Source organism: Lepidothrix coronata, unplaced genomic scaffold (assembly GCF_001604755.1).
Source record: "Lepidothrix coronata isolate B3197 unplaced genomic scaffold, Lepidothrix_coronata-1.0 Scaffold9, whole genome shotgun sequence".
NCBI classification, from domain to species: domain Eukaryota; kingdom Metazoa; phylum Chordata; class Aves; order Passeriformes; family Pipridae; genus Lepidothrix; species Lepidothrix coronata.
The window spans coordinates 6,411,981-6,423,137 of NW_016690189.1; positions in this window are offsets into that span (position 1 = coordinate 6,411,981).

Consider the following 11,157-nt stretch of genomic DNA (forward strand, 5'->3'; position numbering starts at 1 on the left):
GAGCACCTGCAGTGGTAGGAAGTGAAGGCCGTGTATTAATGTGAATTGCCTTAAACAGCAAAGCCTCTGCTCTCCCTGCCTGCCGGTCACTCAGATACTCCATAAGAACAGCAGGTCAAGGACCACTTTTCTCAAACAGATCACAGATTACCTTTTAACTTGCCACAAGCTGCTCATCCCATGCCTTCCTACCAACCTGCTTCCACAACCAAGGAGTCTGGCTCTCTGCATGCAATGGAGCCTGTGGAGCACAGCACATGCTGTGACAAACCTAGTCACTCACCTGGCACATATTTTTAACCAGCGCTAAAGAAAAGCCCACGTGGTAGGTAGTAGGATCAGTAGTGTCTTGTGCCTGCACTAAGATCCCACAAAGATGCTGGTTCTCCTTGGCTTCAGCACAGCAGCAACCATGGATGTAGGGCTTTTGGAAAACAGCTGGTACCCAGTCAGCCAGCACAAATGTAGTAAGCTTCAGCCTGCAAAGGGTCTGTATCTGTATCTCCATTTCCTCCTATCATAGTCTTGCAAAATTGCTTCTTGAATCTTTCTACCATACAGCTATGGTAGAAATCTAAGTGTGTGCACATCAAAATGCAGATTTCAACTGGGTTCCACAGATCCAAATGATGCCGAGAGATAACAGATGAAGGTAACCTGAAACACATCCATGAAGAAGGGTCTATCTCTCCAGCAGAGCACTGTTAGAGCTCCTACAACTCCCAGACTTCAGATCTAGGGGACAATTTCCATCTTCTTTAGTATACATAGATTTCAAAAATATAAGTTAACACTAGCTTACCTTTTTGTTGCATGGTTTTTGGAGGTTTAATCAAATTCACCCATTATATTTTGAGAGACTCTCATTCTGTGTGAATAGCATTTTTGGTCAAAAACTAGCAGGGTTTATTGAGCGAATATACACAAATACGTATGGATATATTTTTTAATCTTATGTTGAAAATTATTGAAAAAGTACCCCAAAGAAATAATAATATGCTGACATCTACTTTTCTTATTCTACCCCCCAAAAAATTGATTAAAACTGTCTATAAATCTAACAGCAGTGAAAAAGTTTTCTTTTTTTCAATGACAATTTTGTCCTATCAGCTAATAGAATGGGAAATTAAACTAAAACATATATTACTTTGCTGCATTGTTCTTTAGGTATGTGAAAATATTAGCTTGTGGGGCTTCATGAAATCTAGGAGCAACAGAAAAGGAGCAATATAATTATCTTTAACCATGTTAAAAGCTAAGGAAAAGAGTGAGAATTTGTTTTATTTAAACTAAACCGTTCTAGCAGCTTATGCCCTAAGCAAGGCCATTTTAGCAAATTCTATCAAATGAAACCCAAGTGGGATGAAGTGCCAAGTATTTTGCTGCCAACTCTGTAAATGCTGGTGACATTATCCTCTTATTTTGCCAGTGTAATAGAGGATCAATTGTAAGATGTTACAGAAGATCAGCTCCATAATCATGAATTATGGTTTCTGTATTAACTACAAAGAAAAAAAATTAGTAAAACCTTTCATAGTTTCAAATGTCAAGTTAAGCCTGTACAAGGGCGATAAATGTACTGAAGGTTCATTGCTGTTGGCATCGTTGTTGATTACAATAACTACAGTGTTGTTACAGTTGGGAAAAAGTAAGGCAAAAGATTGTGAAATATAATAGCATTAAATGATGTATTAAACTTTACTGCAGTGTTCAGGAAAGTGGAACTGTATACTATACAATTAACATGAAAACATCATGACTGTAAAAAAATTTTAAAAAAATTCCAAACACATAGTAATGCTCTAATCCTACATTTGATTATTGAATATAACAGTCCAGATGATCTGAAGGTACATTGATTTGGACAATTTGGATTGCTTACAAACCTATCTGTAAGCAACTGCAACCGGCCTTACTTTATCGGTTGAACAAATAAGTTAGTCCCCTTTGCTACCTAAAACATCCTTTTTGTTAAGTTGGAGAAAGCAGCTTGAAAAGAAAAATCATCAGATCCCTTGAGAACGAAGAGGAAATTTCTCCTTATTAAGAGCTCTCGTGTACAAAATAAGATTGGAACTCCAAGGTAGAGGTAACACAGCAGTGGGGAACTGACATTATTCATCAAGGTTTTACCGTTGCCTTTTTGCTAAGATAAGTCTTGCTTTTGGGCAGAAAGGGAGATTCAGACAAAGCCACAAGTGACCCTGGCTTTGTGCTTTTTATTGCTATATTTATGATGAAAAGACATTTGTGCTTTAGCCTCTGGGGGGTGTACCAAATTCCTTGAAAATATTAGGTCAGCCATTGATTTATAGTTTCATTTCTGAAGTTTTCTGGACAAAGAAAAGTAAACCCAGTAACCCATCTTTTGAAAATGTACATTGCATGTACCTTTCATATACAACATTTCAGTAAAAGAAATAGAGCTCTATGACTTGAGGCAATATTCTCTTTACAGATAGTTTATTTTTAATTATCTTCTGCCTGTAATGCTTACTGTCAGACTATATCCTCCATACACTTACACAGATTGGTAGTGACTGAAACAGAAATAAAATGGTTTGAGTTTTTCTTAAACCCTTGGTTTTTTTAAGGCTTCACACTGCAAATGGAGAATATGGCATTACAACTAAAAAGTTTTGCTATGGAAGGCTGTCGTGGAATCATAACAAGTTTATTGGTGTTTGGAAACTGATGTTTTCCACTTATGGCAATGGCTGATTGTCTGGATTTCTCAGCTGGACAGTCGCTGTGGTTATTTTTCCACCGTAGCTAGCAGAGGATGATACCACTCTCTAAACTACATGTCTCAGTGAAGCCTGATTGCCTTTTCAGAGTTGGCTAGTTTTGCTTTCTTAACATCTGGAGGGAGTGTTATATGATTTGGACTTCAGCATAAATCAGATTAATTGCAATGTGGAAGTAGTAATTTGTATTTATGTACCAAAGTTTAGATTTAGGATATTACACAAAATCCCAGACTGCCTCATTAAATGCTTACACTGTAGTATTTATTAACTGGTTTTCTGCTGACAGCAATTTTATCATACATTCATAAGGAGGAGTTGTACTTCTGGCATATATATGTGTTTGTTATAATAATCACAGAATGTCCCAGAAGGATTATCAAATGTGCCTGTTTCCACAATCTGTTTATGTAATGCTTATTATATGCGCAGCATATATCTACTTTTCAAGGAAATTGCAATAAAATGTGCAAATAGTAATCTCTTTAAGGCAAAGACTTCTTATTCCAAGTGCATTGCCAGCAGTCAACAATAAAAAAATGAAGTAACACATATAGAGTGTTGTCACAAGATACATCAGATGTGATCACTGCTACGAGACTCCTTTACCTAAATGTATTTTTTATTAAGCTGTCCTCAAGAAAGCAAGCCTTTTGAATAGGCTTAGTAATTTTCTCTGCAAGGTCAGGAGATGCGCAAATTAGAAGTTGCTGAAAGTATTTCACAGGCCCCCACAGACTAAGACCTTATACTTGTCTTTAAACGGACAAAAAATCTCAAGTCTAGCAAGTAGACTAGAGACATGTCAAGTGATGAAATTGAATGTGAATGTAAAAGCTTTTCTCTGCTAAAAAAGAACACAGCCTTTAGATTAATATTAGCAAACCCTACTATGTCACATTGCTACAATCACCATCTCTCTGGGAAATAAGAATATATTAGTTCAGGTCAATATCTGCACTCCCATCAGACAAAATTACCTAACTGTCTTTGTCTGATAACGATAATGACATTGTTAGCCTCCAGGGAGTTGACGTCACACAACCAAGCAACTCAGGAAAAGCACTGTGTATAAGTGTATAAGTGAACCAGCAAAGACCTCCACGGGTATGGACTGATTCAGCCGAGGGATGCTATTCCAATGCTGCTGTGCAAAAACTCAAATATACCCCAATCTGCAATTAAAGGAAAACAGGCAAATTGCAAAAGAATGTTTTAGTCACATAAACAGTTGTGAGTGACCCATCGGAAAGGAAAGATTTAAGGAATAGGAGGGGTGCCTGAATCAAATCTACTGTATTCAAATCACACTCAGATGTATACGTGTGTGTTTGCAGTTGTGATGGCTAATATTCCTTTCCCCTGTAAAAAATTGAAATCCTTTCTCTAATCTCTTTCACTGTTTGTATCTATCTACTTTTCTATATGCACCTGCCTGCCTACCTATAAGTACAGCTTCCAAATACAGCTAGGAGAAGGTAACTAAACACCCAAGCCTGTGAATAAGGCTAACTGTAATGTATTATCATCATTGAAGTAAAGGTGGAACATGAAGTCTTTTACCACTACATAAAGAATGACTGTGCACTGTACACTCTGTCTATTTAATAAGAAAGGAACAGTCAGTTTATCAGAGTAATCATGGAGGTTAAGGTAGGAGGATTTTTTTTGGTGTCTGTTCAAGGGTTTACATGAAGCTAATTTTCTCTGTATATTGCATTTATTTGATTAAAAGAGAATTTCAGTCAATATTGCTGTAGAAAAGCTGAGGCATGTCTGAACTCATTAAAACAGGGTTTGTACACTGACGCTGATGAAAGACCTGCTGCTGGTGCTGCTGCAAGTCCATTTAGTTTTTATTTGACATCAAATTGCTTTGCCTGTACTGTCAGAGCTTGTATATGAAGCTGCAGTACCATGAAAAAAGAGCATATCTAACAAGGAGCCAGGGATTTCTCAGATGACACATGGACACTGCCTCATTTGCCTGGTGTGTGGTATAACAGGTCTGGGCTTTCATTCACTTTCTTCCCCATCTCAAAATGGTGCCTATGGTCTCTCCATGGTCTCTTCCAAATAGCTGCATGTGGGAGAAGATACCTGCAATACAGCTTCTCCTACCCTCAATCCACCTCACATATGTTTGAGATGGGAAAAAGAAATGGGGAAGTCACAGGCATCCAAACTTGGCACTTGTGAAAGGAAGTAGCTCTGCTAGAGCTAAATCTTCTTCTGCCAATGGTTTTCAGCCCACTGGGTTGCCAGGAAAATCTGCTGTCAGCGGATGCAGCTTACCTAACCTCATAACTGTGTGGACAGACTTTTTGTAGGGCATTCATGAAGGCTGACTTAGCCTGCTCAGGCTCATGTCACCAGACTGCTTCTATAGCCTGGGCAGGAGCAGTGAAGCATGCAGGACCATTATGGGATCCTGTTTCTCTCTGGTGACTGCAGAGCTGATTAGCCTCACTACACTAAAGTTAGCTTCCATGAAAACATTTTTAGTTGGACTTTTATCAAAATGACTGCTTCAGGGTCGAGTAGATTATATTCCCATAGTTGTATTTTGACATGCTGTTTTGCTTTATTTCTATCTTCATGGTGTTCCTTAAGCACTGTCCAGAATTTTTAGAAGCTTCAGATCTAATCTGATTCATCTGTTTTGAGTAGCCTGGCAACATTAGCCAGAGAAGATCCTTTTTATTCCCTCTTTTATCTGCAAGCTAGGTTTCTAAAAGGATTTGTGCCACTCTGTTCATCTGAAGGTTTCTTCATCAGTTCCCTTTAATGAATTCTGAACACACTGGTCAATTCTGACCCTGTTTGCCAGGGCACAGAAGTCTCAGAAATACTTACTTATTGGAAAAAAAATGCCAAGGAGAGGCTGAAGCATTGGGGCTTGATTAAACTGGAGAGGAATGTCCCCCCTGTACATATAAGAGGGTGGAGACGGACTCTTCGCAGGATTGAAAGGCAGAAGAGACATAAAATGAAACAGAAGAGTTTCATGCTGAATAAAAGGAGAAACTGTTTCTCCAAGCAGTGTCCCAGAGAGGCTCCGCACTTGCATTGGAGGTTTCAAGATCCGGTTGAATGAAGAGCTGAGCAACCTGTTGTGATGTCAGAACTGACCCTGCTCTGAGTAAGGTCTTAAACTAGAGCTCTCCAGAGGTCCCCTTCTTTTCTCCTGGATTATATTGTGATTCTGAGTTTTATCCATAGAGAACCTTAAGCACTGCTGGGTTTAGGCAGAATTGCCTAACTAAACTCAAGGTGACAACTCAGTGGATTTTTTTCATTATACTTAGGAGGAAATATTTAAAGGTTTGTCTGGGGTTTTTTTGAGCAAATAAAATACTTCAAACTCTCTATATTTATATGTATTAACCTGGAAAAGCTGAATTTTTTGCCAGTGAATCTCAGAACTACACATGACAATAATAGTTTGAAACCCATTCTTGTAGCCATATTGTGGGATTCAGGGGCATTGCCTTCAGCACTGTCTCTGTACGATTACTTTCCTGTGACTCTAGCAACAGAAGATTTATATTCCCTCATCAGGAAGCTGCTGAGCTCCACTCTCTAATGAAAAAAATCCCTACCTGTGTATCCAATTTGAAAAAGTCCAAATCCTGCTGCAGGCACTAAGCCAAATGTCAAACCAAAATCTTTACCAAAAGAGGCAGTAGCAACATGATTTTGCAACCAGAATCAGACCCTGCTGCAGTCTCAGCTCTTTTGCTCCTCCCAACTCTTTCAGCAGAGGGCACCTTTGGATGAGAGAGGAATCAGTCATCCTGATTGTGACTTGGAAAATCTTGTCTCCCACACTCCAGTTCTGTAAAGCACAATGGTATCCAGGTGAGCCTAAAATTTTCACTCTCTTGCCCTTCTAGCAAACCTGCTGTCATAGAAATGAAGGTTGCTAGGGCACCTCTAGGGTTGTTCTCTTGGCAATATAATCCAGCACAGTGCCTCTCTGATGGCTAGGCAGCATGTAGGACACAAAATCACTCTGCCCTCTGAGGTTGTTCCCATGCTTTGTGGATATGAGACCTCTTGGAGTGAGATAAGAAGAGATACACAGAGACACTTTCTCAACGTCTAACACAGGTACCTGCTGCAGGCATCCTAAGCAGGTGGACCATCTGCTTATCCTGTCTTTTCTTCCCCAGAAACCTTTTTCCTTAAACTCTCACCAGATTTTTTTGTCTTGATTTGTCTTGACCACCAACTCCCAGGTTCCATCCTCAGAGGCCCATCCCCCTATCACACATTGGCAGAATTTCGTCTTTTTATTCCACTTGGAGAAAATTTGGCAAGCAGAAAGCAGAAGCCCAGCTTTGCCCTTTTTAGTGATGTTTTTAACTTCCATAGAATTTCAGCTAGGCAGCCTACCCAGAGTTTCTGCTTACCTCATGCAAGATAATGCTACTGCAAACATAGTAAACAATTTTTGTTATTTACCTGAAAATTATATTTTGAGGACAAAAAAAAAAAATTAACATGTTGAAAGATTTGCGCTGCAATGTTCTCTGTATTGGTGAATAGCAGCTGTGCCCTGACATAAAGACTGCTTTGCAGGTCCTGAGCATGGACTGCCAGTTAAGGACACTAGACGTGGACATAGATTAAGAACTAATAGGGTTTATAAATATATTCTGCCAGTCAAACAATATTATCTTTAATTCAACCTGTAAATGGTGTTTGCATGCCACACATGTCTGTTTATATTTTGGTAATAAATTAAGCAACAGCTAATTTTGACTCCCCACGTACTCATCCAAAAAATTAATTGGGAAACTTAGGTGCATATTCCTTTCTAACTGCGTTTACATCACAAACTTATTCTTACTTGAAATTCTTGTGGTCACTTGTGATTTTTGAGTGTTAAATATTTTTTTGGTTTTGTTTTTTTTTTTTCCCACCTTAAGAAACTATTGTTTTAGGATTAACAAAAGGAAATTTATATTTTAAAAGATCTGCATTCTTGTGAAATGACTAGGTTTTGGGTTTTTTTTAGACATACTGCTCAGACTTCTTTTGGCAAATATTTGTGCAAATTCATAACAAAAATACTATTCAATATTTGTTTTAATGGAACATCATTTTGGAATGATAATTTGAATGGTTTTCCTGTGGAAGAACTACCTCAAGTAGCAAACACAGTTATGCCATCAGTCTTGAGAGAAATTCAGTGCCCCTCAGGCAAAAATTAAAAAGAAGAATGTTTAAACAAGCAATCTGCATGGTGTTTATCTACACATGGGCTCACATGTCTAACATTCTTACTGACAACCATGTACCTTTCCCCTACTGATTCCTTTCTGGTGCTTCATAGTGATTATCGTTGTTTTCTTTATAATTTTTCCATTTGTATCCAAAATTTATTAAGTGATTTATATCCAAAATCATTGGTCTAAATAATCAGAATGTTGAAAATAATGTTATACTAACATGCAACCAGATACTGAAACATTTCATTGTGTAACAATTCCTTCAGGTCATTAGATTACTGTGGCAGGTGCTGTTTTATTTGCAAATTCCAGCAAAAAAGCTGGTTTACTGCAATATAAGACTGTGAGGATGGGAAAATTACAATGCTTGGAATATTTCTGCAACATATGTCAACTTCTTCATTTCCATGGGTTGGATAAGTGAAGAAGCCGTTACAGCTGACTGTACGGTATTGTGGAGAAGAGAAAGAGTAGAGAAGAGAAAGTGTTTGTGAAGACTTCAGAAGAGTTTGGCATATGCATTCAAATCTAAATACAAGGCTATCTTGATGTAACTCTGAAAGTTAGTAAGATCACTGTTATTGGGGTTAAACTCATCTGTCTGTATGTGTACATGTATGTACTATGCACATCTATATATTTAAGTGGCCAATTTCATCTGGTTTCTATTATCTTTGGTACAAAGACATACATGGTGAGATAGACCTGTTCATGGAAGATGCACTGGCAACATCACATGTGCAAATTCAGAAGAAGTAACAGAACAGAAAAATACCTTTCCAAGTTGACCCCCTGTCCCCATCACTATGACATGTCAATATGTTCATAAAAACACTGATTGTGAAGTCTATTCTCTCTCACACATCTATGCCTCCCTTCTATCCCCATGCAGGAGTTAGGGGATGGAACTGGACGAATTTATAGATGTAATTACTCTAAAATATGCAATACAGTTTTCTTTGTGAGACATATCAAGAAATGGCACCTTTTAATTTGAATGTAGAGTAGCTTAGTTCTTGTGAGAACAGGTCCTGTAATGTTTTAGAGACATAAGGAAACATGAACTGGAAAAAAAATATTTTTTAAAGAAAAGTTTAATCACTGAAATATTGAGAATGACACCGATTAGCACCTCTTCTCCATGTCACACCTTTAGAATCCAAATGAGGCTGGTATGTGTACAAAGTGACAGAGTAGCTGAGCAAATTACAGTAACTTCAGTATCTGAGCATCATTGCTCAGTGCCAGTAGAATGTAGAGTCAATTTGGGGCAGATAGATTTGGCAGTGTCATAACCCTAATGTCATGGCAGCATTAGAGTATGCTCAGCTCCAGAAACAAACTGGGAAGACTGGTAATGTCTCCCTAACTCAATATTAGCCCCACAGGTCTCTCTCTGAAGTGTAGCAAGCTGAAGTACATCTTTTTCCCACATCCCAGATGGCTCTCGTACAATCCCTATAACTTTCAGTCTCTTATTCCCTTCCTGCTTCTCCTTCCAAAATGCCACTGACTATGAATAATTTAATTTGCCTGCCAGAGTTCTCCATCACTTTCTCCAGCCTTAAGAGAGTAACTTTCTAACACTGTATTTCAATGTCTTCTGGCAGAATATTTTCCATCTGCTTTTTAGATTCATGAGTGTGGGAGGGGCAGAGGAGGCTGGGATGACGGGGGTGGTGTCAAGGAATGACGCCAAGACATACTACTCTTGTTGAAATGATCTACTGTTTCCTTTCTGTTTCTACAGAGCTTGGTACACTGCTCTCACTTCCCTTCAGTGTGGCTGCTGTTCCTCACTTTACCCTGAGGTAAGGATAAAAAAGAAAGAGGAAAAGAAAGTCAACTCCTTAATGCATAACTTTCAGAATGTGCTTAGGTTGGAAAAATCCGTGAAATAAAGCTTTTATCCCATTATCCTGGGCTTTTCATCTCAGCTAGGACAGTAGCTTGTATGAGAAGTATTTGAAGTATGAGCACTGATATGAATGGACAGAGGGAGCCTTCTGGGTACCCAGAAGGAAAGGGAACTGAACTCCATCTCTGCCAGCAATCACTCTGGGCATCACTCTGGGAACTGAGAGGAGAAGGAGTTTTCTGATTATCCCAAAAGGAAAATAACATAAAGCTGTAGCTGTTTTCCAAGATGCTATTAATAGGGATAACAACACAAGGTTATTTGCCGTGTGGATTTTAGGTTTTCACTTTTACAGTGAAGATATCCCTACAATGAGTAGTTTTCCTCTCTTTGAGTTGGGACGAGCTGATAAATCCTAGGTCTTCTCTACATCTAGATGTGCCTTTGGAATGGTTTTCTGTGACAATTCATAAATACTGGGAAGCTGTAAGAAACATCCTGAAGCAGTCTTCAGGATTGTATTGAAGTACAGTTGTATAATAAGAAGAAGCAACTTAGATTAGCTCATGAAATTCAAGAAACATGATAGCAGGCATTATGCTTAAAGTGAAACTTATTAATGATTCTGTTCTCCTAAAAGACTACTCAGGCAGTTTGATGCCCGTGGCTGTGCTTGGTGTGTGTGGTGCATCCCATCACATTCAATCACAGATGCTCAGTCTGGCTGTGCAGGGTGTTTATGTAAATGGAGACCTCTTGGAAATTCCACCCACCTTTGCCACAAGCCAAGGAACTGAACTCATTCTGTGGAGCAATATTAGATCATGGAAATGGAATGCAGAAATCTTTGTGCAGTTTTACTGTTGTTGACATGTAACGTGGAAAATGGCTGCTGATTGTTCCATATTCCTCTTGGTCTTGTGCATTTCTTTCTTCTGAGTTCTGCTAAATACAGTTACAATTCATCTAAGTTATATAGCTGCTCAGAGGATAATTGATTATTAAATATAGTAGTGTTTTATCCACATTATGTATTTTCTTTAGTAGACAATTTGAGCATATCTGTGTGACTGACAGGCAATTGGATGAGAATTTCCCATTCTTGAAAGTTGAATGTAAAATTATCTCACTGAGATGTTCATGGGATAAACGCATGACTTTTCCTTTTGTTTCTAAGAATCATTAAAGCTGAAGTATGTTCTTTTATTGCAAAGAAGCAAACTTAGCTACTGGTATCTATTTGTTAATATTATACTACGGATAAATTACCCCTTTTTTCCTCCATAGTTTTAACTGAGTTTGACAGATGAAAATC